Source organism: Diuraphis noxia, unplaced genomic scaffold (assembly GCF_037042655.1).
Source record: "Diuraphis noxia isolate RWA-SAM2 unplaced genomic scaffold, SU_Dnox_SAM2 contig0005, whole genome shotgun sequence".
Classification (NCBI taxonomy): Eukaryota; Metazoa; Arthropoda; class Insecta; order Hemiptera; family Aphididae; genus Diuraphis; species Diuraphis noxia.
The window spans coordinates 44,955,887-44,983,383 of record NW_028301715.1 but is presented as its reverse complement, the minus strand read 5'-3'; the positions used below and the strand labels follow the sequence as shown (position 1 = coordinate 44,983,383).

Sequence of the window (27,497 nt, the reverse complement as noted above, 5' to 3'; positions counted from 1 at the left end):
ATATTAACAATCTATATAGCAACAATTGTGAGCAATATAGGACTCGATATAATTATTATGAGGTGGCTCGAAGACTACGTTATAACAATAGTATCTTACTCCATCTAATATTCTTATCTTTGAACGCGTGTGTCTATTAGAAGGCTATAACTTAAAGTTTTAACTATAAAATTAAAACTTTAACCAAATAATCACGTTCAATACCTCTGTCGACACGTAGTATAAACTGTGCACGATCCTCATGTATGTACGTGTTAATAACATTATAATTTAATCTGATTATAATAAATACTATGTTGGTGCTTATATTATTTATTAATATTACATTTTTCATGTTTTTAACGTCACGATATTTTTGTGTTCACGACATTTTTGCAATTATGTTTTTAGTACGACATTATTACGTGGATTCTAGTTATTGTCATTGCGTGGTCTCAGAAAATTGAAAACCGTAACCGACCTCTGCAGAATCACTCAATCTCAATAAAATAACAACAAGCACTGCGTGATGTCGGTTACAACTTCCCGCGGTTGAAATGTGGAATAATAATATAATATAAAGGTACTTACTGTATATAATTTTTTTTACATCCGAGCGGTTATAAACGACATTTTTCTTTGATATTTTTTAAGCAAGCGACCGTCTGCGGTCCGGTCTTCGATCGAAATTCGTTTTCGCGAGTGATTTATATGTACTATTTTCCATTGCGACGTATAATTTTTTTTTTATTAGTGCACTGTGTGAAGTAGATATTCTAGCGAAACGACAACTACGGTCTTTTATCGAGTATTGGCGAGCTTCGTCGAAGTCGTCATCATCCGTGAAAAAACTGTCCGCCACCGATACGCGTCACTCGCTTTCATCATATACGCGCCGATGTAAATTGCTCAGCTGCATATCATCTCTGAATTTTAAAAGTAAAACATGTTCCTCAAAAAAAAAAAAAAAAATCATCGTAAAAACTTTGTTATATATTATATGCAATTATGTTTATATTAAATACAGTAAAACCTTCTCAGTGAAATAGTCGCGTTATGCGCATATAGTCGGATGATTCTTTGGTTGAACCATATACCTATTCAGGAGCTGGAATTCTGAATTAAGCCGATTATTAATATTAATTTTTTTCAGCCCTCAAAAAATTGTAACCCAATTGTATGATTTACTACAAAGCATATTACACATAGTGCTATATCACAGAAGCGTAAAGATATGTTGCCCTATAGCTATTAGAGTTTTGCCACTATATCACCGCTAAACTAATTTACTATGATATAAAAAGTATACCTATTGAAAAATGGATGCCATTAATTTCCAGGCCGGAGGCTCAAAATGTCTAAATAAGGTCACTAGCTGTATACGTATATGCTTCACATTATTATTATACGTATAGGACATACTGACATAGGTATATATAGAGACATCAAACAAAATTTTAAACACATTGACGTCTAAAATTATTGTTTTTATTTATCATCAAGATAGTTTTCTAATTAGTATACAAACATCGCGACCCATAGGTTAGGAAACCCTAACTATGGTACTGCCCACATATTTATAATCGCTATGACATTCGAGCTCTGGTTATTATTTATGATTGATGATTAGTATGTAAATCATATCATATTTATATATTGTTATAGAGTTTGAAAAGAGAGAAATTATATTATTATAATTTCATCATTAGCAGTGGTGTAATGGTGTGTATTTATGTGGCGTGTGGCATGTGTCATTGTGTCGTTTATGTTTAGTCTCGTTATAGGTGAAGGTAAATTTCAGTCAGATTTGCTTCAGAGTTGTAATAGTAGGTATATAGTTACGTTTATGTTTTTAAACTAAACATACTCGATTAATGTTATTATTAACCCTTTTATTAAAACGTTAGAACATATCAAATACATAAATTGAAAAGAATAATTAGGTAGGTACTGCCAGTCACCAGATACTGTCATAATCATGGTTGGCAATGTAATATTCTAAAAAACCCAAAATATGTGCTAAAACATTCAAAATAATGCATTTATAATATATGAAGCCGTTTGAAAAATTACAATCATTAATATTTGATTAGGTAAATGCCTTGTTGAACGTTACATAGTTGCTTATTTAAGTGAAAATCTTAAAATTAAATTTAAAAAAGAACCCTGATTTTATAGTTGATTTCTGTTGCTATACTTGAGCTCAAGCTGATAGATGCACTATAGTAAAGGGTTCGATCAATCGCATTTTATGGAACTATATATATATATATATGGGTATATACGTATTTATATACACACAAATACACAATATGACATCCGAGCCCTAATCATATTATATTGTTATTATTTATTGTTAATGAATAATATGTGCATATCATGATGTCAGTTATATTATGTATATATATATAAATTATATAGTACCTGAAAATACAGAGGAATTATATAATATTATAATTTCGGCGTTGGCAGTGGTGTGTATATGTGTGGTGCGCGCGCGTGTATGTGAGTGTGTAGCGTCGTTCGGCGTCGGCGACGGCGCTCGGGGGTGGGCGAAATGTCGACGTGACGCGCCGACCGAGACGTGAATGCCTATAGTACGGTGCAGTCCCGCGCGCGCCGGCTTCTTTGCCGCGTCTCCATCGGTGTCCGTCGTCATCCATGCACAGTGTGTGGCGTATAATGTTGTTATCATTGCTATAAATCGAACTTCTGTCGTGGACAATATTCGACACTGATTTTGTACTTCGTATTGTCACGTGCGTTGCGGACGGAAACTATTTGGATATATGGACCGAGGTAAAAAAAAAAAATACGCTACAAAAAATAATAAAAATAGCAAAAAAAAAAAAAAAAATTAATAATATAATAAATAATAAATATATTATATTATAGTTAGCAAAAATTCGTACACAACGTTTCATGATATTATTGCATTCGACGAGTTGGTTGCAATGTTAAAACCGATTCATTAAACGTACCCCAAAGATTAGTTCTAACAGACGTATACAAAATAAATACATTCATATATACGGTTAGAACGTGACGGTAGCTTATAGATTATGATATTGCTTATTACAGAATAGTGGAGAATCTATATTGTATACACTATACTTATTATTTATACAATATATATATTATTTTAATGTATTTTTTTCTCGGCATTTGGAAAGGTAACCTCCTCTTAATAATAATTTCCATTAGTAATTATTTGAAAGAAAACGTTTTTAATAGTGTAATAGTGCATATTTTGATTAGATTAATTGTTAACTTAATTTATTTTATCTACAAGTCATCAAGATTTTAGGTACATATTATTATTAATCTTAAAGTGTCTAAAAATCTAAAATGTTTGAAATGGATGACGTGATAGGTACTAATTAACTACTCATACATTATTTTAAAACTTGAGCTTCTGATAAACAAAATTATAAAACATACATTTTAGAAATTTACGAAATATTGAGAAAACAATACTACATAATATTGTATCGGATATAGTACATAATTATTATAAGATATTGCAGTAAATATTACATTTGATACATAAAATATTAATATATGATATTATTATACAGGTGGGAAATATTTTCCAATAATTTTTTGTTGGAGTTTCTGTTTTAAATTACGAAATTATGTTGGTAGGTACTTAACTACTATTAAAACATACAAGTACTAATAAATTCTACGACTAGATAACAAACTATTCATTTTAAATACAATAATTTTTAAATGTTGTACATGTATAATCAAACGTCCATGTGTTACGATACAATAATTTATGATTTAAACTCTAAAGTATCATATACACTACATTAACACAATTCATGTAATATGTTTAACAATTACGTAACAATTTAGGAATTAGTTTTCAAATTAAGAATTTGCTTAATATGATATTTAAAAATTATGAATTATGAATAAAACAATGTATTACTTTACTACTTTGGATTCTTAGTAGGTACATAATGAAGATTTTGTGTTTACATTATGTGTTTCAAAAAGAAAATTTTCTTTTATTATAATTTAATTTATAGTCTGCATAAACTTAAACATTTTAAATTTATAAATTCATAAGGATCATAATTATAACAAAATATTTAGTATCAATGATAAAAATTCAATAGAAAATTGCTTAACGCGTATAAAATATAAGCTGTTAGTTTATTTTTATTATTATATTAATTGTTAACTATTCTAATTTGTAATGTGCCTACTACCTATTGATTTTCATCATAATTTCTAATATATGATTTTTTATGAAAAATATCATGATTACTAAATTTTTTGATTTAAAATAATATTTTTGAAAACCGGATATTTGTATACAAAAAAATTAGCAATTTTTTTAGTCAATCTATTCAAATCTGAAATTTACATCAAGCAACGAAATAACTATTGATTCTGTGCTTTCCTGTTCCTGTAGATATTCAAATATACATCCCCCATTTTTGTTTGTATAGTTAGATATTCAAATACCATATCATAACTTTTTAACATGAAGGTGCTAAGAGGACTTCCTATTTCAACAACAGGGGTGACGATAATTACAAGGGTGTCTGTGAAGTATAATAATATTCGTTTTAGTTGCACTATTTCGGGTTCTCACTCCCTCTCAGTTTTTTGTTGTTTATATTATGGTTATATTAAAACGTCCACACCCGCCGATGACACACTCGATAATCGGTTTTCTCCATTGTCTCACGCCTACAAATGCATAAATCTTTAAGGCCTAAATAGCATCATATGACGAAACTTCCTCGGTAATCTACATTCTATATGATATATCAAAGTTATTAAAATGTTTGGATTACTTATCCATCATACTAAATAGATGCTAATTTTAATTTAAATTGTAATTTGCAATCAAACAACTTATAAATCATCCGAAAAATTTTATATTCACGATTATATATATGTGTGTAAGTTAAGTATAGGTAATTAACTAACGATTCCAACAATCAACATGCTAGTATATGCTAGGGCATAAAAGTATGATGGTTTTAATGGTGATTTTTAATTCTAGCAAAATTGTATACATTTAAAGACAAAAATATTAAACCGTGATTATGTTTTGGAAGCATTACAGTTTAAGATTCTCAATAGTGGGTGACAGGTTTTAATTATCTCTCTATGGACAGTCTCGCAATTTACTCGCATACGCTCCACGTCAGTCTATATTAAGCACGCCACGCTGAACACTCATTGCTCGAACCCCTTTAAAACTAAATCCAGTCTCCAGATTTATCATTAAGATTGATATATCCACCCTTTGAAAAAACTTAGTAAATATATTATGTTATACACACACATATATATGTATAATAGGTATACGAGTATACGTAATGTACTCAACGTCTCAACATCAAAAACGCATTAAAATAATAATATATATATGATGCATCTATTAAACAATATTACACCCAAATAAATAGACAATTGGAAAAAAATTATAAGTTAACATATTTTTTCATTTATTTTTATTTTTAAGTATAAGTTAAAAAAAAACGATTTTTCATTTGTCTTTAGTAATTCTTTATTTAACTTGCAGCATAATATATTATTGTTAATTTCAAATAATGAGGATACTTGAAAAATGTATTATATATTATAATTTATAATATAAAACAAATCATTCAAAAAATAAATTTTAAATGACCGATTAAATTAAATTTCTGATGTGATGAAAAATAATTTTTGAAACATTCTATATTTTATTCTTAAAACATTATTTATCTAAAAAGTAGGTATTTCAAAAAGCCCCGTGTGAAACAATAAGCTAAGCTCTGCATCTGCCCGTATAATTTTAACCACCACGCGATTAGATAAGACTATGCCACTATGGATTTCCTTTAAAAAAATACATATTGGGTAAATAAATCTAACATTTGTACTCAGTATATTTAATGGTTTTTAAACGTTCACACAAAATGTTGAAGGGTGAGCAAGATATCATCACCTCATCTAGCCTTCACGATCACGGCAAGACGCACGTGTGTGTGTATACGAGTATATATATAAAACAACAATAGGACTAAGGACGATAAGTGGATTTTTGTTTAATTACTTATGAACCCTAAACTTAACCAGTTGCTATTGTTTGCGAGTAAGGACGAAAGAAAAATATTTATTTCATCGGTTTGTTAAAAACACTTTGTAGAATACAAGACACGCGTTTAGACTAATAAAATTGTCTTTATATAATATATTTAAAACAATAATATATAACTTGTATATTGTGATATTTATGTCTGAATTTCGTACTTACATGTTTTCGATGCACCTGCTAGACACACGAGTAAAATATAGTATAAAAACGTCCATGTACATATATGCGTATAATATAATTCTGTGCAATGAAACTTCCTGTGTCGGCCGGCAAACTTTTTTTTCTATGGTGTATTTATTTTTAGTGCATACAGGGGCCAGTAACCCTTTAAAGCGCCCGTCTCTGGCATCTTCCTTCTCAAATTAGACGCGTACATATTATTACTATACGTATTCCCCTGGGATCCAGGAAAATTTCGTCTAACACATTCATAACTGGCAATCACTTAAGTGTGTGTGTGTGTATAAACTTACTCTATATATTTCTACCCTTTCGTTTGTTTACTCATTATATAAAACATTATATTAAATTATAATATATACAAAATATACTCGTAAGTATAACATTCGATGGTTATTGCCTATTGGTTGTAACAACTATTACAAAGTTTACAAATTACAAAATCTATAATTTTTGTATTTTTTATAGTTAAGAGAAATTTAATCTGATGAATTATAATATAATATTATAATACTAACTTTAAAATAATTTTATATACATAATTATAAACATAGATATTTTAATATTTTAAATATTTTGTAATCATTTTTGTTTTAAATATAGAAAAATAACAAATTATATTTTCTAATTTCGATACATTCTAATCTTTCAGTTCAACTTTTTATTAGAAGATATTAGGTATTTTACATATTAAAAAGTACCAACTTAATTAAATGAATTCAACACATTTCTTAAGATTGTTCTTATAACTATATAGGTGGGAAGGTACTTAACAACTTATTTATATGGTAATGGTATATTATTAGCATCATTAATATTACACAATTATATAAATATGAAGCTCTTTATAAAACTTATATTTTTCCCAAAATATTTAATTTTTTAATCATGGTTTTCTTTATGTCATTATAATAACTATTTTACAATTTATTCCAATTCAAATATCCATTTATGGCAAAATAAAAAATTTGGAAACGAAAATAAGTTTAATGTAGAATCAAGAAAACCGTTTACATTTAAAGTGCAGAACTAATTCAGATTATTAGAAATTATTTATGATTAATTATTTTATTATTTGGTTATGTTTGTAAATAAATTATCTAAAATATAATCAAAATTGCGATTTGAATACCGAAAATCTTAAACATGTTTTATTGGTTATTTTATTTAACAATGATAATTTTCAATTAAGTACTCCATTTAACATAAATTATTGACATTATTGTTTATTTGATTTTACATCCAATCATTTTCATCGTGATTCAATTATTAATAAATACATCACCTGAAAGCTTAAATATTTTAGGACTAAGTACTTCGAATTAAGAAATAGGAAAATGTTGCTTTACATCTAATATTTTAAAAAGGAATTCACATAATAATATTCAAGGTCACGGGACGTAAAATTTATTATTTACTTTATCCAGCAGTAGAACCAATTACGAATAATATTTTGATTAATTTCCAATAATATTCAGTATTTTAGTATTCAGTACCTATTCATGTTCTAATTATTTTGATCAAAATATCAAACTAGATGCTATTATCAGTATATTATATTATTATTTATGTAAGTCTTATGTTAAAACCTCTTATCATTTTGTTATTAGATATTGTAATAGAAAAAAAAATGCAGTGTGGCGTTAATATGTAAATAAGAAAAATATTCAAAACATCGTATAGAGCACTAGAAAATATTGTATGTCTAATTGGATTATCAAATATATAGAAGCGTATTATACTTGATAAATTTATTATTTACATTTCACAGTCAGTAGCAAAAAACAGCAAACAGTTTTACCGGTGTAAATGTGTAATCAAAGAGACTTATTGATTTATAGGTTGTAAAGTATTCCTTACATTATCATTTATCATTTATCAACATATTGAATTAAGCGCACTTAACATATATTATTGTATATTATTCAAAAACAAAGATTAGTAAACATCATATTTACTATTACCTATATTTTATAGTAATACTACAATATTCATTATCAGTTTTCATTCAAGACTACAATCGTGGACATTGTGAAAAAAACTAAAATTATTGATATTAAATCTTACTGCGATAAACTAAAATAAAATATAAAGAATATGATACATTTAACATAATATTATGCTGTAAATTTAATTTAGAATATCAATCTTCAGAATAGAGGTTGAATTTCAATAGAACGATGAATATTATGTTTTTTCAATTTTACACGATCAGTAAGTTGTTTCTTTAATAATATTATAGTTTACTACACTTTTAATCAAACATCGACGGAATTTATAAAAAAATATATAAACCGGTCTATATAGTACCAATAACTTCATTATTTACATTAAATTTACGGTTTCGCCGCATTTCTGGAGATTTGAGCACTCAGCCGATTGCATATAATATTATACATACGTACTTATATATTATATAAAATGTAAATATACCGCGCCCATCATACCATGTTTACGTGAATAAGCTGTTGAGAAATCGAAATACGATTAATAGACGTTAATTATCATGTTATATCTCTGTATGAATTGTATGATAGGTATCCTATGCCTATATTATAATGTTGACAAAGAAGTAAAATCTCGTGGAACGAATAAATACATTTTTCGCCGCTTCTGGACGAGTCGTGAACGGTAACGGAATATCAGATTAACCCTCCCCCCTTCCTCCGACCATTCGTTTGAATTTTCCGCACTTCCGATTACACTTCCGGCATGCATTGGCGGTGTCGTTAGGCTTTGTACACCATTTACCTCCCAAATAATATATAAACGCATAATAGATATTTATATTATATAAAAATGTATGTATAAGTAAAATACCGGCTGATCTATCTAACGAAAAACACTCGTTATATTTAAAAAAAAAAAACCATTAACATTTTGGGAAATATTTTTAAGTCGTTAAAAAAAAAATTCCCCTAAAAAAGTATCTTTTGCTATTTTTTATCGTTATTGTTTTTAAATTATCGACTTTTTAATAACAACACGTGTCATTAAGTATCCCAATTTTTGAGTATTTACTTAGATGTATTCGAATCAAACTCTTGAATAGTTATGACTGCTATGAGTTATTATACCTTTTATGATATAAATCTTATATGAGTGGAGTGAAATGGTAATGGGTGCCCTGAAAAGCGTTGGTCCACACTCTTCTAAATTTTAAATGCTTATAACTTATAAATTACTTGACCGGGATTTAATTTTTATAAACCGATATAGATACTCCGATTATATTCTGTTACGGAATGTGCAATTATAAATGTATGTACTAACATTCAAAAGAGTAAAACCCTTCTTGAAAAAAATAGTCAAAAATGTAATTAAGTTACGACTACTAATTAGGTATGTAATGAAAATATTTTTAAAAACGTTATAATTTCTTTTGAAATAAAATGTACGAGTATTTTACATAAAATTAATTACTCCATATATAAGTATATAAGTATATAAGTATATAAGTATACACGCAAGAAGAAACAGAATGACTTGCAGACGACTGCAGACAAATGGAATAACTTTTCTTCTAATTAATATTTTACTAAAAAATTCGTACATATGGTATAAACCTTCGCGTTGCAATCACAGCAAAACATTTTTAATACTCAAAATAAAAATTATAATTTTTTTTAAAATGTTTTAGTAATAATTCAAAATAGTCGATTTGTAAATCAAGATTTTAGAAAGACTTTGATGGTAAAACGGACCTTTTTTTTAAATATCAAATACATTTTGTTGAGTGTATAAATTAATTCAAAACGTAAAAACTTTTTTCCAGACATTCATCTTGAGAATTTCCTGACATGACTCATGAGTAAATCTCAGTAAATTATTAATTACCCACGTAATCTTCATATTTTTTTTTATTTTCAATCGTCTGGTCTTTCTGTCAGGTATACATGTATAATAATATACTTATATAACCATATATTATGTTGTAGACAGACGTGGTATTACATAATATATTCTAAATACCAGTGGAGAGCGCATAATATATATCCGGTATTCTTCCGGTGACCGTTGCAGCCGGGTTATATTATCGTGTTCCACTTGTACTGCGCGTCGGCTTTGACGGCGCGGGCGGCGCCACGGCGAACACGCAAATTGGCTTCGGCCCGCGCCGCGAGTGACACGACCCCACCACCATCGGCACCATCCCTCCCCACACCAAGAGTACCGGAAAATGGGAATGACATATAATAATACACGCGGAATATATAGAATAATATCCTAGGGGCGGGGCGGACGGGCGCGAGAGGGGGCGCGCTTGGAAAAAGGGCCCGCAATTAGGTTAACGTTCCGCGCGTTTTCCCCTCTTCCCGCGGGAGAAGCCCCGCGGCGGCGTCGGTGGAATCCGGTAGCCGGGAAAGCTCGTAGTAATATATTATGACTCATCTGCCGCCGCAGCCGCCGTCCCGTTGCCAACGGTGACGAGATGAAAAACGCACGCGCCTTTTTGTCCGTCCGCGTCTTTCGCCGCGATCACCTATCGGGACGCCGCCGGCCTCGTGCGTCTGGAACACGTACGGAGAATGCGCCGGGAACGCGTGTTCGGAACACGTACGAAGAATGCACCGGGCGCGCGTGTTCGCGGTCCGCGTGCCGTGCGCGTATACATACGACATCACGCGGCGGATGGCGTCGGCGGCGGTCACATATAACATGCGACACTCCTGAGCGTGAGTCACGTCGAGCAGTTCCCGTTTACGTGTTGTTTATGTATACCATCATACTTAATGCACGCGCATAACGTCGCCCAAGAAAAGTTGATGACCGAAATCTGCAGCAGCGGTGACGTATGCGTGTATCAATCACTTGTTATGACGACGACGGCGCACGCGCGCACACATCGTTTTACACCATTGCAGCTTGCAGTGGTGTGAAATCGACCGATATATTACAGCAACAACAACAACAACAACAACAACAACAACAACAACAACAACAACAACAACAATAATAATAATAATATTGTACGATCACATTGAATGATTTTATAATATCTTAACTATATATTATAGGTACGCAGAGCATCTTTTTAGCCCCCCCCCCTCCCCCAAGACAATGGGGACGATCATCACATTAGAGTGACAAAGTTTTTGGAATGGCAAATTTATAAGATGGTCACAACTTTATAAGATGATATTACAAGTTTGTTGACCAAAATATTTTTGTATTTATAGTGAAGTTTTAAAACTTTTTAAATTGAAATTGTTTTACAGAAATAATTAGTATAGTTTTTTTTTAATTTCGTCATATTTTCAAAAATGTGCAGTGAAAAAGTGAAATAGAGATTTTCGAACCTTACTTTTTCTATAACGACCATAAGTCAAAACATTAAATAGGGGCTTAAACCTAAATGTCTAAATGCAGCACTATACAATGTACATAATATACATAAAGCATATAATATAATATCATATTATATTATGTATTTATGTATATTATGTAGTATATATATATATTATATATTATTTTATTGTTATATACAATTGCCAATTGCAAACTATATAACTTCACTCGTGGAAAAATGGACAATTAATATAAAATTTGGCGTAATAGACGTATTTTTTATTATTAGTGCAATCTTCAGCTAACTTTTTTTCGGGGGTGAAAAGGATAAAATAATTATTATATTTTTTTGGTGATTAAAATTATTCTACACTTCTCTGATATTTTCGTCAAAATCAAATGTTTCACAACAACATCGACTGCTTGAAATAAAATAATATACGATTATATTCTAGTGCATATTTCGACATTTTCGAGTGGTAGTAAGTTTTACGATTTTTAATTTTGCATATATATTTCAGTGTTTCATAACGTATTGGTATTGATTATTAACATTTCTTTACTATAATTTCATGTTCATATAATTATATGTAAATAATAATACCTGGTTTTATTTTGAAAATCAAAACTTGAATAGTTAACTTAAAACTGTAGGTAGATACTCAAATTTAAATTACGTATTTAAATATTTTAAATAAGTATACCTATATAACTTTTTATAAAAAAAATATCGCTATAAACTATAAAGCTATCCAATTGTTTATACAAAATGTTTGGAGCATTACAGGTTATTAACCTTTTACGGTATCTAGGTATTTATACAATATTACAATCTACACACTCGACTCTAAATTGATCAATACCGAAATGTGTCAAAACCGATCACTTTGTTCGCCAAAACGACCATATGTATTTTTTGTATAACTTATACGGTTATTAAAAAAAATAAAATACGCCACGCTCGGGATACAAAAAATGCACTGCACCCTCTCACCCCACAACATTATAATGACGCTAACACAGTGCACATGTGCACTATACATACGTACCAAGTATATATACTATAACATAATTACAATATAGTATATACACGTATAGGTATTGTACAAAGTATATATTGTGTACCTTGCTACCTATGTTGTGTATATTATATTATAAGTCGTGTTCACAGTACAATCGTGAAGATTTATCATCGTTATATATGTTTATTCGGCAATGTATATGTATTCCTATATGTACACTACAAATGTTAACCACGGCGACGGCGGTTCATTAAAATTGTATAACATGTCGTTATCGTTGTTTTCTTATATTATTATGTTTCTGATTTCTATATACGTTAAGGTCAGATCCGATTCGATCAAACGTTGTCAAAACACGTCATGTTACCTACTATACAACTGCACATAATACGTAGTATACTCTATGATAATAAATTATATATCATATTATATCTAATTATTATGTTTTATAATTTAAGATAAATTGTATCAAACATCATTTTTATACATTTTTCCCAAATTATTGGGCTACAGTCAATACTTTAATAATAATTTGTATTTTACAATTACGTATTTTTTTTTTTTAAATACCAGATTCTAATAATATATAGTTTTAATTTTTTTATTCAATACTATTTATATATACTGATATAATTAATATACAGATCACGCCTGACAACAGTTTAACGGGTTTAAAAAACATTGTCAGTAGTAAACTCGTCATATGTATTGATATTTAATAAAACCATTCAATTTTAACGTAGCAAAAAAATGTAAATGGCATTGTACCTACAAAATATAGTATATATTATGTCGATATTCAATATGCGTATCAGATATTAAGCGGAGAGAAAAGTAGTTTTTATGAATTAATTATTTAAAAACTTGGTATTGTTTTAATATTGTTTAAATATTAGTCTAAATGTAGAAAATTAAAATCGTATAGGTACTAGAATATATTTTGTGAAGTGTAAAAATGTAATATTTATACATTTTGATGTCATAATATATGTAATAGGTAAATTTAATTATATGCTATTTCAATATTATATGTGTCAACAATTACGTTCTCTGGTACATATACTAATTACAATTATTTGTTTAAAATTGGTATTGAACTACATAATTGTTATTGATAAGATTTTTAAGTGATTAACTCTTTGTACTGATATAAATAGAATTTATTACTGTGATAATTTTTTTTTATATTTATGGAAGACGACATTTTACTAGCACTTAGAACTTCACATTTAAATAAGTTTGTGAAATATTCTTGTTTGAAATTAAACTGAGAAAATATTAGGTACAAAAAAGTGTTGACAAGTGCATTATGAAAAAACTTACAACACGAGTATATGATGTTCAAACCCCAAGTTAAGAGTTTTTTTTAAACTTTACACCTATACACTTAGCAACAACAATGTTTTTAAAAAATAAAAATGTGTTTATATCATCGGATATTTTTTAGAGATAGAAATGATAGAATAGGTAGTGGTTTAATCCTTTTAAATTTTAATTAGGGTAAACAATCATTTTTCTATCATTCAAATGTAATATTGATTTATAAGCTATTAAAAACGATTCAATAAAGAATGTTTGTTTTAATAATTTTATATATAATATAATTAAAAGTGATACAGAATATCATTATCAGCTCTATATTCGATTTTCAAAAAAAAGTATAAATTACACGAATAAAATAAAACTATAAAAATCTCGTTTCAAAATATTTATTCAGATTTTAAAAACGTACATCGTCTACTATTATTTTTTATATTCATGATATTTTCGGTCGTCCTTATTTATTATACATTTACAATGAACCGAACGCATCAGCCCACGTACATTTTCACACCACCGACGTATTCAAATAATAAATTATATAAATCCCAACGTCATATTCAATATCCGAAAACGAATAACATCTAGTATAGTATTATGACTTCTATTGTAATATGGACCACAGATAAGTGACATGAGGAAAAGTGTAAAAATAAATTATTATTTTAGATTATGAGCAATAATGAATGTATATTTCTTTATTATTCTAAACTTAACTTCGGTGACAATTTTGAGGGCCATTACTCATCAATTTAATATTATTATTAACTATTTTCATTTTTATTAGATCATTTACAATAATAATATGAAAAATATAATTTAATATGCAATCGAAACAATTTTTTATGTACCCATCATTAATAATTAATACAATAAATTCTGGAATAACACAACCAAATAAATTTTTTTTTTCATATCGGTACAAAGTTTTTAATTAATTAACTTTTTAGAGTTGTCAACTGATTTAATTAATAATATAATATTATTAGATAGTTATTAAATGCATAATTTGTAATTTTAAACAGGATATTTATTAAAACATTAGGATTATATTACAATTTATTTACAATGTGTTGGGCGTCCTCGGCCTACTATTGTGTGTTTCGTAGGTATATACAAGTATCGTCTTACTGTAGAGGAAATGATATCGAATTTATCAACAACAATGTAGAGATACTTTTACAGGATATTGCATCTGCGGAGTACGTCTTGCGTATATAAAGGAAACATGATAAATGCACAGGGCCAACAGGTTATGGCTTCCAGTATATCAAACTCAAAAACACAATCATTTAATCGAAATGAAGTTGAATTTGTTTTAGGCTTGAGATGTAGATCTCAACAATAATCTAAATGTATATACGTGCCGTGAAATTATGTAGGTATCTTTATGTTTCATATTAGCAAGTAGAACAAAATTAAAACATAAAACAAATTTAACTCGTTTTGAGAATGTTTTAATTTGTAGAAAATAAAATTTCATTATATAGATTAGGTGGACTATCTCCAACATGCGCTCTACTCGAATATCGTGACTATGGTATGCTCTCTATAGACTTTAGGTATCTCAAAATTATTATATAATAGTAATAGTAATTATTATATAAATTATTATCAATCAAATATAACATTTAGTTTGTTAATATTTCTCAGTAAAGTTTCAATTATAGGTCTTACTTACGAGTCTACGACCTACCTATCGATTGTAATAACAAAAAATGGTATAGGTATACTCATTTAAAATTCACACGGTTTTCGTTCATTACTTCAAAAAGTTATGCATATGTGTCTATACTTAATCTATACTAAATCTATACTTAAAATTTATTAACTACAAAGGCCAAGTACAAAGTATAAACTCTTGATTCTTTTTTGTATGAGCTTTTGTCACCGGTTCGACAAATTTCTCACTATGATTTACTATATTAGCTAAGTGAGATAAATATCTGTAATATTGTGAAAGTCCAAATGAACGATATTTACCTTAAATTGTGATAGAGCGCATTTAGCCCATTAATGATAACATTTATGAATTGTGGACAGTTTTTTCATTTTGATACATTATAATATACCAAATTTAATTCATTTCTAGTAATAAGAAAATAAAGTGTCTAATAGTACCTAACGTAAAATCTTGCGTAAAACACTGACATTTGAATAAAACATTTTTACTCAACTAAATTTAAATTTAAAATCAAATGTTGGTTGGAACTGAGTCGTGTAAGTGTACACCTATTAAATATTAATCAACGAGATTAATAAAAATAAAAAATTTTATCTTAGTATATACAGTTTGATCATACTTGATATTATGTAATTAAATCGACCCTAATAATGGGGTAAATACCTGCCAAAAATGCATTTGACCAACACGTCTTGATACTGAATACTATATATTATAACAGAAATATTATATGTTATATAGGTTGGTTGGTACCTAAGGGCTTATTTTATTTTTGTGTTGATGAAAGAATGTAAATGATAAAATACGATATAATATAGGTATACTGTAAGGGGTCAAGGCCAAAAAATATTGTTAAATAATATACGAATTGTCAATTGTGTATTTGTGTGGGTGACCATATTATTATAACATCGAAAGGCATCTACATATTATTATACAACAATGGTGAAATCGCTTAAATGATTTTCAACTTTGTTCGTTGATTTGACAAACATTTGTGAGTAAATCGTCATTATTTCATGTCAAACATTTATAGTTTATACTGATGAATAATTTCTAATGGCTACAGGTATGACTATAATGTATATTGTTGAAACAGCAATTACAGCGGCCCATAGTGTAGTAATAAATATAATGGAAGTCGGAAGTATCAGATATGCCTTGGTCTCTCTGGCTATTTTGACAAATTGTTTAGGCTCATGCAGCTCATTAAACTTTAATCTCCCGGAAAAGGGTGAAATGCCTACAGACCCAGTTTCGCAATCGACCCCCGTTTTATCGTTTTATGTCTAAGATATTATGGTATATATATATATGGCACGATGGAAAGGCGGGGAGAAAAGGGGAAAAATGTAATATGGACACTTTACGATGGTATATACGCATAAAAGACACTCGGAAGACGTAGAAAAGATTGTTTTCGGTAGAAAATGGGAAACGAAGAAAACGTCAATACGGGCTCAGAATGGATACAGGAGGGGGTTAATAAATTGGATTTCCAACAGGAGAGTTTTTCAAGTTTTATTCAACTAAAACAAATATATCTATATAATATACTATGTATAAAAAGCAACATTTAAATTGTCTTAATTTTAATTAAATGAAAGTCTCAAGGAACATTTATTCCTGTCAGAATGGATTAGTGCATGTGCAAATTAAAACCTTGTAATTTCTAACCATAAATTACTATTTTTTCTTTTACCTGACTTTTTTTAAAAGTTTAATTTTATTAAAAGGAACTTATCAGCACAATATAATGAGAAAATTATATTTTATTATCATATTGTTTTTAAATAAGTAAGTTCGTTTTAAACGAAGTTTAAATGTTGTGGGTACTAAGTACCTACTTATATACACTAGTCACACGCAACATTGCTATATACATTCATCGTTTTAAACTTTTCAGTTTTTTTAATAGATATACCTAACAATAATTATTTTTTGATAAATATTACGATTGCAACGGATATAAAATAATTGGGTATAGCCTTTAGCGTTTTACGTTGTATTTTAGCGATGTAGTGAGAATGAATTACTGAATTACCTATCGTATCTATCTGTTAATAATGTTATAGTAGTATAACATACTTTGTAGTTAGTGTGAAGTATATTTTTTACATTAACAATTACTTTGAACAGTATTCTTTTAATTACAGCTGTTTTTATGTTGTAATTGTTTTTTTGATGAATTCAGTTATAATTTAAAAATGCAGGTTGGAATTTGTAACCTCGATTATATAAGCTTTTAGCTTATATATTATTCTGGTTTGAACGTAAAAAATATCATAATATACATCAGCTGTTATATTATAGGTATTAGAAACTATTCAAACTATTCAGGCTTACAAACAAAAAAGCTAAATGTTTACATCATCGCCGTGGCTGAAGCTATGAGTACCTATACCTTGAATTGAAATGTTAGTTTAGCCCCTAGACAGACATTAACCGACATATTTTATTAGATTAAATTATAAATGTGGGTATACTTAGTATAATTTGTACTTAATGGTTAATGTAATTAGCTAGGTAGGTACCTATACGTACGTAAATAGGTATATATTCTATCCGTTTCTCGAGTCTTGACGCTATAACAATATAAGTAATCGAATATATTTTATAAGGTCATTCTCTTATGAAATTACAAGCTTGGGAATTGAATGTACCGCGTTCGAAAATAACAGTCACGCGGAGTCTCGTTGATTTCGAATGAGTTTACTACTTAGCGAAATAATCCGGCAAATACTTGGTTATTAAATTATTGTGACGAGCGTATAAATTAGTTTTTTTGGACTATTTCATTGGTAATTTTCGAGAAAAAAACGTACTTTCGACGGATTTCAAACATCGACACATCAAATCCCTCAAAATGTAAATTACGAAAACATGTTGGACTCACAGGAACATTAAATTAACTATATAAGACCAGCTCCGGAATCCACATTCTTCTCATCACCACTTTCTCCTAAATCTATACTCCTTTTGATATGGAAACAAAAAGGATCCAACTAGCCATAAATAAATCAGCAAAAGATAAAAGCACCAATAAAACAAAACTCCGATCTAGATCTACTTCCTCTTCACGAAGTTCCAATGATAAATTCGATGAAAACTTGAAATAGCGTCTGAAATCATTATCCAAAATAGAGACCTATCCTTCAATAGCGTAACTCTCAGATATTAAGTAGAAAAATTTTCAAACAAAAACATTAACACTGTTAAACATATTAAACAATTTATATCAAATTCTAACAATCTTTTCAGATTAATTGAATAAATGAGGTCATTATTGACTGATCCCAGCATAAAAGCTAAATTCATTAAATTAGCCAACCTCATTTTTCAAAGGATTAGAAGACTAACTAAAAATTTAGAATAAGCTCAAGTAATATTTTACAATAGTTTCATGTTTAGTGAAGCCCAATGGCCCAATGTTGTTGCCAAGGGTCCTAAATCAATAATAATAAAAATAATAAATATCGACATCAACGACATCATCACACACGTTTTATTATACAGTAGTTTTATTAAACAGAGTACATGGAGAAAATTGTCAGTAATTTCCTGGTTAGCGTAGGATTTGCCTGATAAGTTTTGATGATGATCTAAACTCACCTGGCGAGTTCAAACATAATATAATATTATAAACTTCAACATTCAGCCATACCTATATAGGTGTTATATAGTGGTAGGCGTGCAGAAAAGTAGAAAATGATATGTGCCAAAAAATTAAACATAATTACATTATGATGTCCTAACGTTGTGTATCGTACCGTATTATTTGCTCGTTATGTATGACGGACCACTTTAATAGTTCCCTACACACATATGTTGCTATATATTCCGCGGACCGTTATTATTACATATTAATTATACAGAGCGTTGTCCAGCTCTTCTATGCCGACTGTGTTATATATATATATAATTTTTAGAACTACTCATAATGTATTATAATATTACGTTATACGTTTCTAAAATAATGACAATGTGGCAACTCTCTGTACAAAATACGTATATTATTTAAATAATATACTGCAGCATTTGAAAAATAATTATTATATTTGAACTCACTCCGCGCTGACAGCGGATTTCTCGATATCGGAAAAATGACAACGTTGCCATTTTTTTTCTCAAGTATTAATTTCGACGTAAAGGCGTGTCGTGGCTCTTTTATAAAATTATTTTCTACAAATATATATTATAAATTATAATCACTGGCCACAAAATATATCGTATATACCTACCTACATCTTATGTAATTATTAAAAAGTGTATAATATTATTATATTACCGCCTATTCATAGATTTTTTACCAGCAGGCGACGACGCTTATATTATAATATTAATGATGATAAGTTTATTCAGTAGGGAATAATAGTTTTTAAATAATATTTTTAATGACAAGCCATTATCGAAAGGTATCGTTATTTATATCACGCATATTTTATGTAAATTATTATTAGTGTAACTATTTTTCAGTGATTTATGAGTTATGACTTATGACCTTAAAAACTTTTCTCAAACTTTTATAAACTTTTTTTTTCAATACCTGCAGTATAACTTACATAATATATTTTTATCTTACTGAATTGTTGATCAACAGTATTAAAAATTCAAAATATCAAAAATAACTATTTTTCAAAACATCAAAAATACATTAGGGAAATTAAATACATAAATGTATGTTTCCAACTACGAATCGTTATTTTATTCTGAGTATTGTTTTATTCTGCAGTAAAACTGCGTCGATTAACCAGAAAAACAGAATAGCAGCACCTATTACCTATTTATAGGAGCTGCGAATCCACTATTATTCTTTCATTGCAGTCAAAAAAGAAAATGGTATTCCCCAAAGGTCTCTCTGTATGGCTGAAACTGAAAACAACGTAGGTATAGGTATACCAAATGGATTTATTCAAATTGAGTTTCATCGCCTCCGGGTCAAAAGTCTTTCACCCCTCCAAAAGTCGCCAGGTTAATTTCAACCGCTGCTCTTTTACAACCTCTCCATTTACCCTACAAACACCATCGCACAACTAACCCTAAACATACGTTTTGACGACCTTTGAACCGGAATTGTAGATTACAGTCTTTGTAAGATCGTATCGCTCATGTAAACATAAAATATTTTCAATATTCGTACTAAAAACAAATGTAGATATAAAATGTATTTATTTAGCATATTTATTGATCGATTATAACTTTTAATACTACTTATCTATAGATTTACAGGTTTGGGGAATAATTTTATCAGTTAAATTGGGTATATTATGAAGCATTTTTATTTTGAAATGACATTGCCCTTAAATTATTTTTGATACCAAAATATTGGTACCAGGATATTAATAATTATTGTTTCAGCGATTTCAATAAAATAATTGACACGAATAGTTTAATAAGAAAATTAACGTCTTATCAATATTATTTTATGGGTATAACAATAATTAATAATATAATAAATCGATTATATTATAATATGTTTATCAAAAATCCAGTGAAACAAAATTTTTTATAGTGATGGTTAAAAATATAAACTGTAAATATTTTTGTATAGAATGTAGGTATTACGTTTAATCAATCAATCGTTCAAAGAGTCTTGTTGAATGATAACAATTTTTTAATTCAGTTGATGTACACATATTGAACTTAATACATAATATGTGTATAACTGCATAAAATACCGCATGTTCAGTACCTATTATTCACGGAAATATTATTATTATTATTATTATTATATAATTATTATGATTCGATTTTAGACGCATTTACTCGACCACAGTGTATTTCTCGTATATATATCGAGTAAACAATTTGTCAAATTATGTTTTATATTTTTTATATAAACTTATACTACACAAGCCGCAAACTTTTCGTTTCGCCAACACTGTCGTCGTCTCCCCTAGGTATATATAATCGATATGGCGGTATATATTGTATACACACTGCTGTACAGCAATGTCAACCTGCAGCACTATATACCACACAATACTGCAGTATAAGTGAATAGGAGTCTACCATTATAATAATATGTTGTAGTACGGGTGTATTAAGCGTTTTGTAGTAGTGCAGGTGCCGTTGAGTAAAAAAATTGATTTTCTCGGACACTTTTGAAACTTGAACAATCGCAGAGGGCGGGGGAACCGTCTAAGCCGAAGCGCACATATAATAATATAGAAAGTCAATCACTGGCTTATTATTTTTATTTATTTTTTAAGGTATTTCACCGTGCGCTGTAATGTTAGCTTAGGCGGCAACGTAGGCGCGATTATTTCCCCCCTTGCAGCGTTGGTTCCTGTTAAACAAATGAATGTCAGAAGGTATATTATGCCTAACCTATATATATTTATGTATGGCTATGATATACGTATATGCATATAGTAGCAACGCGTTGGCTTCGAGTTTTTTTTTTGTTCATAACTATAGTAATAATTTATTGTCTTTTCTAGAGTTATAAATGCACTTGCCCTTATAACAATAGAATATTATTAAAATAAATTAACCTACTAACATTAACTTTTTTTTCGATTTTTTTTTTTACATGCTTAGTTTGTGCAGTTTACGAATCCTGATATATGGGTGCAGTGTGTGTGTAGATTTTATAACTTATTCATTAAAAATGTAAAATAATTTTAAGGATTATTATTTATATGTAGACAGGTTCCTAGTACCTGTATATTAATAAATACTTGACAATTTGACGCTACCCAACAATAATTCCGTTCAACATAATATGAAATTTATAATAACAATATTGTTTAGGCTTAAAAAATCTTTATACAGGGTGCGGCATAATGGACTCTCACATTTCCGAAGTGAATTAAAAAAAAACGATACAAAATTTTATTTTTTAAAACTACATTATATACCTAAGGTTTTTTAAAAATTATATTGTATAAATAATTGCCTTAACGAGCGACACACATATAGAGCCAATCTCGAAAGTTTTCATCACTTTCGCCAGCATATCGAGTGTAATCGCAGAGATTTCTCGACTAATCGCCTCCTTTAGTTATTCAGTGGTTCTAATTCAATGTTTGAAAACTTCAGCTTTGAGGTATCCTCATAACTCATAAGAAATAGTTACATGGGCTCAAATCAGGGGAGCGAGGAGGCCATGCAATGTTTTCCCTTATAAGGATATAAGGCGACCAGAAAACATTTTTGAAATACAGCACGAGGACAACGGGCCGTATGAACTATGGCCCTATCTTTTTGAAACCAAATGGCATCAGTATTTTCGTACTCTTCTAATCTAGCGAAATAAACCACTTTAATCCAATCAGTTTGATTACGCACTAATGATTATTTGAAATATGGGTGTCCATCACGCCGCACCCTGTAGAATAACAATGAAATATCAGTTGATAAATTTTCTGTTATAGCAATAACTTATGACTTAGTAAAAAAAATATTTTAAGATAGGTATGTGTATAACTATTTCTTATTGAAAAAAATGTATACATTGTGTTGATCTTATTATAATCAAAGATATTATAGTGTATAGTTGTATAATAATAATTATTATTATTATTGTTTTTTTTTTTTTTTTTTTTTTTTTTTATCTAACCCACTACGGTAGCATAGTCCAACATTGGGTGGAATCATAGTTATTTTATTAGCTGCAAAATATAAAACTATAGATGTAATACAATATTATTGGCATCAAATTTAAATATATATTTTTAGTACCTAACTATGTGAAACAAATTTTAGATTATCTACGCATTGGTTTGTCGTATATAGTTATGCTATAATGTCTTGGTATTTCAAAATAATATTTAAATTATCAACGTCAGAAAAATAAAATAATAACCAACTTTAACAATAATAAGACGTAACTTTTTATTATTCTATAGGATCAATACAATTTTCGACGTTTGCCAATCACTGTACTATAGTCTCATATATTATTTAGTTTTAAATACTCTTATTAATTACAGCTAGATATTTTTACTTCCACTTTCATGTCAAAACAACCATTATAATATACACGCATCACTTACGTTGCATACTCCGGTTTTAGCCCTCCGTTTCCTAGTACGTCTCCCGACTTTTTCCCCTCCAAACTGTATAGCGATTTTAATTCCATTATCGTCTCTGTAGTCCTCTATGATCCTATTTGTTTCCCTCCTATTTTTCACGTTTCTGGATCTACAAAACTTAGTTTAAAAATAATTTACTCTATATATTACCTATCTTTTGTTGTTTCTCTCTGTAATACTTACAAAACGTTTCTCAAATATATTTTCTTACTTAGACATATATTTTAGATCATTATAATTTTATTTGTACATCTTTGAAAACTATCCAATGCGGCCTGACGCCTGAATCCCAATTAGTCAAGCGTAATTGAAAAAAAGTATAAAATATTTAGGTAACGATTCATTATTATTTTTATTTATTATGATGTTATGTTATATGATTTAACATTTAAAACTTAGAATAGTCATTTCAAAATGTGACCATATAGATACTATTATGATTATCGCACAATAAGTTTTAAATATCAAAAAAAAGAAAAATGTTTCTATACAATAAAATTTCCACGCACGTGGAAAAATATTTGTGTTGTAATAATAAAATACCTGTTTACTATAAATAAGTTATACGCCTGTAGTTGTATCGTATTTTAATGCGATTAAAAAAAAAAAAACTGTAACTTTTTTTTTGAAGAGTGCAATTTCGATTTTCTACTTCACTTAGTATAATCCGCATTTGATCATAATAACCGATTATTATATTGTCCCAAAAGGGGAAAGGCGGAGGCCATAATTCAGATCAACGAGTTATAATTGGATATGCTTGAGGAATCTTGTTACTACTTGGTTTCGTTTAAGTACTGAGGCATTGTAAGCAAGTGTTGTGTGCGAAGGACTATATACACTTCATACAGGTGCTTTTAAATCAGCCTGGAGCGGACCTGGGAAAACTTGATTCCCCTGGGAGAAACTCGACCATCCAATAAATAAACTACGAGCGTGCAGCGTTTTTGCCCTCCGGAAAACTCGATTTTCCACAGCCGTTTCTACCTCCGCCAATATGTGCGAATGCTCCACCGAAATTTATGCCTCCCGAATTCGGTAAAATACGTTAAATCTCAAAAACCTTTTCCGGTAAAACCGATCTCGTGTTTTAACCTAATAGTGGCGATTAATTATTATTAACGAGCACGTATTGTCGTACGTTTAAACTCTACGGTAGTAAAGTTCTGTAAAAGTTGCCAACACATATTCACCGAATATAAACTTTATAGCTTATTTTCCACAATATATTCCGTTCTACACAGTTACTGTGAGTCTCATGTGTATATAATATGTTTTATTCGCAACACGTGTCCTTCTTGGATCAATACGTAATACATAAATATATATCTGCATTCCATTTTGTATACGTTGATATCAATAACATGTATATGCATTTAACTTCTTTCGTCAGGCAAACAAATAAATATATCTAACTAGAACAGAGAAAAAATTAAGTATTTTAAGTTTACTTAAATAATACATTATGTTTCAGTTAACTAAATATATATATATATTTTTTAATATTACAAATCAATAGAGAAAAATTATCAATACGAGTATAATAATCTCGTGTTATACAATATATGTAATATGTACAAAATACAAAATTATATTTCTATACACGCAGACTAAATTAAAAATATGAACCTTACTAATATATTTTAATATCTACGAAATTATATACCTTCTTATGTGTGTTATTCAATAAATATTATAGTAAATGGTTATTATTACTTTTTAATAATCAGAAAATAATTTAAACTAATCGATTCGAACGTTGCTTCCTGCAGAAATAATTTAAAATTTAATTTTAAGTAGATTTACTAGTAACATTTTGTATCGTATATTATCGATGAAAAAATATACTTGTTGTATTCTTAAATTTAAATCATTATTCAAGTATCATTTAACTAAAATTATATTTCTACAATGTATTCTACCTATGTTCGCCATAACTCTATATGCCTGCATAATATTATTTTGTGTGTATAATATATTTTTTAATTTTTATGGTTAAAAATGTTGAATTATTGACGTTTAAGAAAATAACGTTTTATAAAAAATTATGTTTAATTTATAAATATAATGTATAAAAGTATAATAACGATATCAAAATGCTAAAAAAAAACTGAATTTTTGTGTACAATATATATGTAAAATATATAAAGTAACATAAAAAATTAAAGTTATATACACCTATATAAACGAAAATGCGTTTATAATATTCCTGAATAATAACTTATTACGGATAATGTGTATAGATAACTATAATATGAACAATGTACAAATTGCATAATATTGTGTTTGTTAGGGTTTGTTTAACTGATCGCGTGTCGACGTACGTCAAACCAAATGCGTAAAGTCATCACGCGAATATCGAATTGGCGCACACAAAAAACAAAATAATAATAATGAATGCATATTTAGATGTCATCAGGTATTTAAATGAAAATATTCAAGCATTTACACGTATTTATTTCTTATATACATAATAGGTACATATATATATATATATAATACCTATATATTTAAAAAAAAAAGTTTTGATTCATAACGTTTATGCGATATTTTCACTTTACCTCACTGTATATAGGTGCATGTGATACAAGATTACAGAAGAGTCATATTTTATTCGAAATAGTACCTATCTCGCTACGAGCAGATAATGTTCACATAGCCTTTTTATAAATGCCACAACCGTAGCCTCTTTACAGTGCCATTATTCGTGTGTAATTTATTTTTCATGGATCCTTTCGTATATAGCTAATGCGCTTTTCTTTATGGTTTCGGAGAACGAGTAAAAACTGCAGGGAAAATGCAAATCGTCGAGACGTGAAGAAAATAACCGTGAAATATTATTTGTTGTAAAACTATATAATTTGCTGTTGTTACATTTCGGCCACCCTCCGCCATTGTAGGACCTTATGAAAAGTAAAAAATAATAAAAATACACGTCCAAATTGATTAAAAGCGTAGACCCGAGTGCGGTAGATTAGGCTGGAGAAAAAAAAACTATAATAAGAAAAGCTTGTGCTTTTGCCGAGGTCGTAAAAGCGACCTTTGAACGTGAAAAATAAAAAGTTTCTTGGCTTTACTGCGGGCTACAAGACCCCGGGCGGCATTTCTTAAAACCTTATACACACTGCATCATACCAGAAACGGCTCAGTCGATTTGTAATGTAATTCACCGCCGGCTCTTCCCTCATTCTGTCCATTTCTGGGGCCCAGATTATAGTGCTCCCTAGCTTGGTTTCAGAAATATCACGGATAAAAGTAAACTTTTCTCTGCATCTCGGAAAGGTATATTTTTTCACGTAACCTTCACTTTTCTGTCAACAAAAAGGGTCTCTTGTAACTATGGCTGGGTGTATATCATGTGTATGTGTGTGTATGTGTGTGTATGTGTATGTGCAGAGGAATTATTGAGTTTACTATGAAGCTACTATGTATATATAGAACGCTGGCTGCAGGTCGCAAATGGGGTTGGAAGACATGATTTTGAAAAGTGAAGTACTGTATGTGGCTATAGTATTAAAGCTACTCCGGAAACCCGATATTAACATTTTATGCACAGATACTTCCTGTATGGGCTGTATGCAATTTGTATATTTTGTCGTTTTTTATTTGTCGCTTTGTACGAACGCATAATAATGTACGAAATAAAAATCCACCTAAGATACGTGGGGACCATGCAATATTATTTACGCACGTGTGAGGGTACTCGCCTCGAAGAGTTTACCTCGGTGGCTCAGAATATAAAATAATGATTAATGATTATGGTGTGTCATTACTTGTTAGTGGTTACTATAGAAATTAGAAAACAACGATAAATCATTTCGTTCCTGAACTACAAATGGTTCTGAACGGAACTCAGTTAAAACCGCACGCTTACT

The 27,497-nt window shown here is 29.1% G+C and overlaps 1 protein-coding gene across 6 annotated transcripts in view; it reads left to right on the top strand.

The window, feature by feature from the left end:
• The first annotated feature begins 2,590 nt into the window (after positions 1–2,590).
• Positions 2,591–27,497, top strand: part of sick (sickie) — a 90,839-nt gene continuing 65,932 nt past the window's right edge. For all 6 annotated transcript variants that reach the window (XM_089229766.1, XM_089229760.1, XM_089229762.1 and 3 more), the window contains exon 1: positions 2,591–2,778. The gene's annotated coding sequence lies outside the window, so the exon portion shown is untranslated. The remainder of the gene's footprint in view (positions 2,779–27,497) is intronic.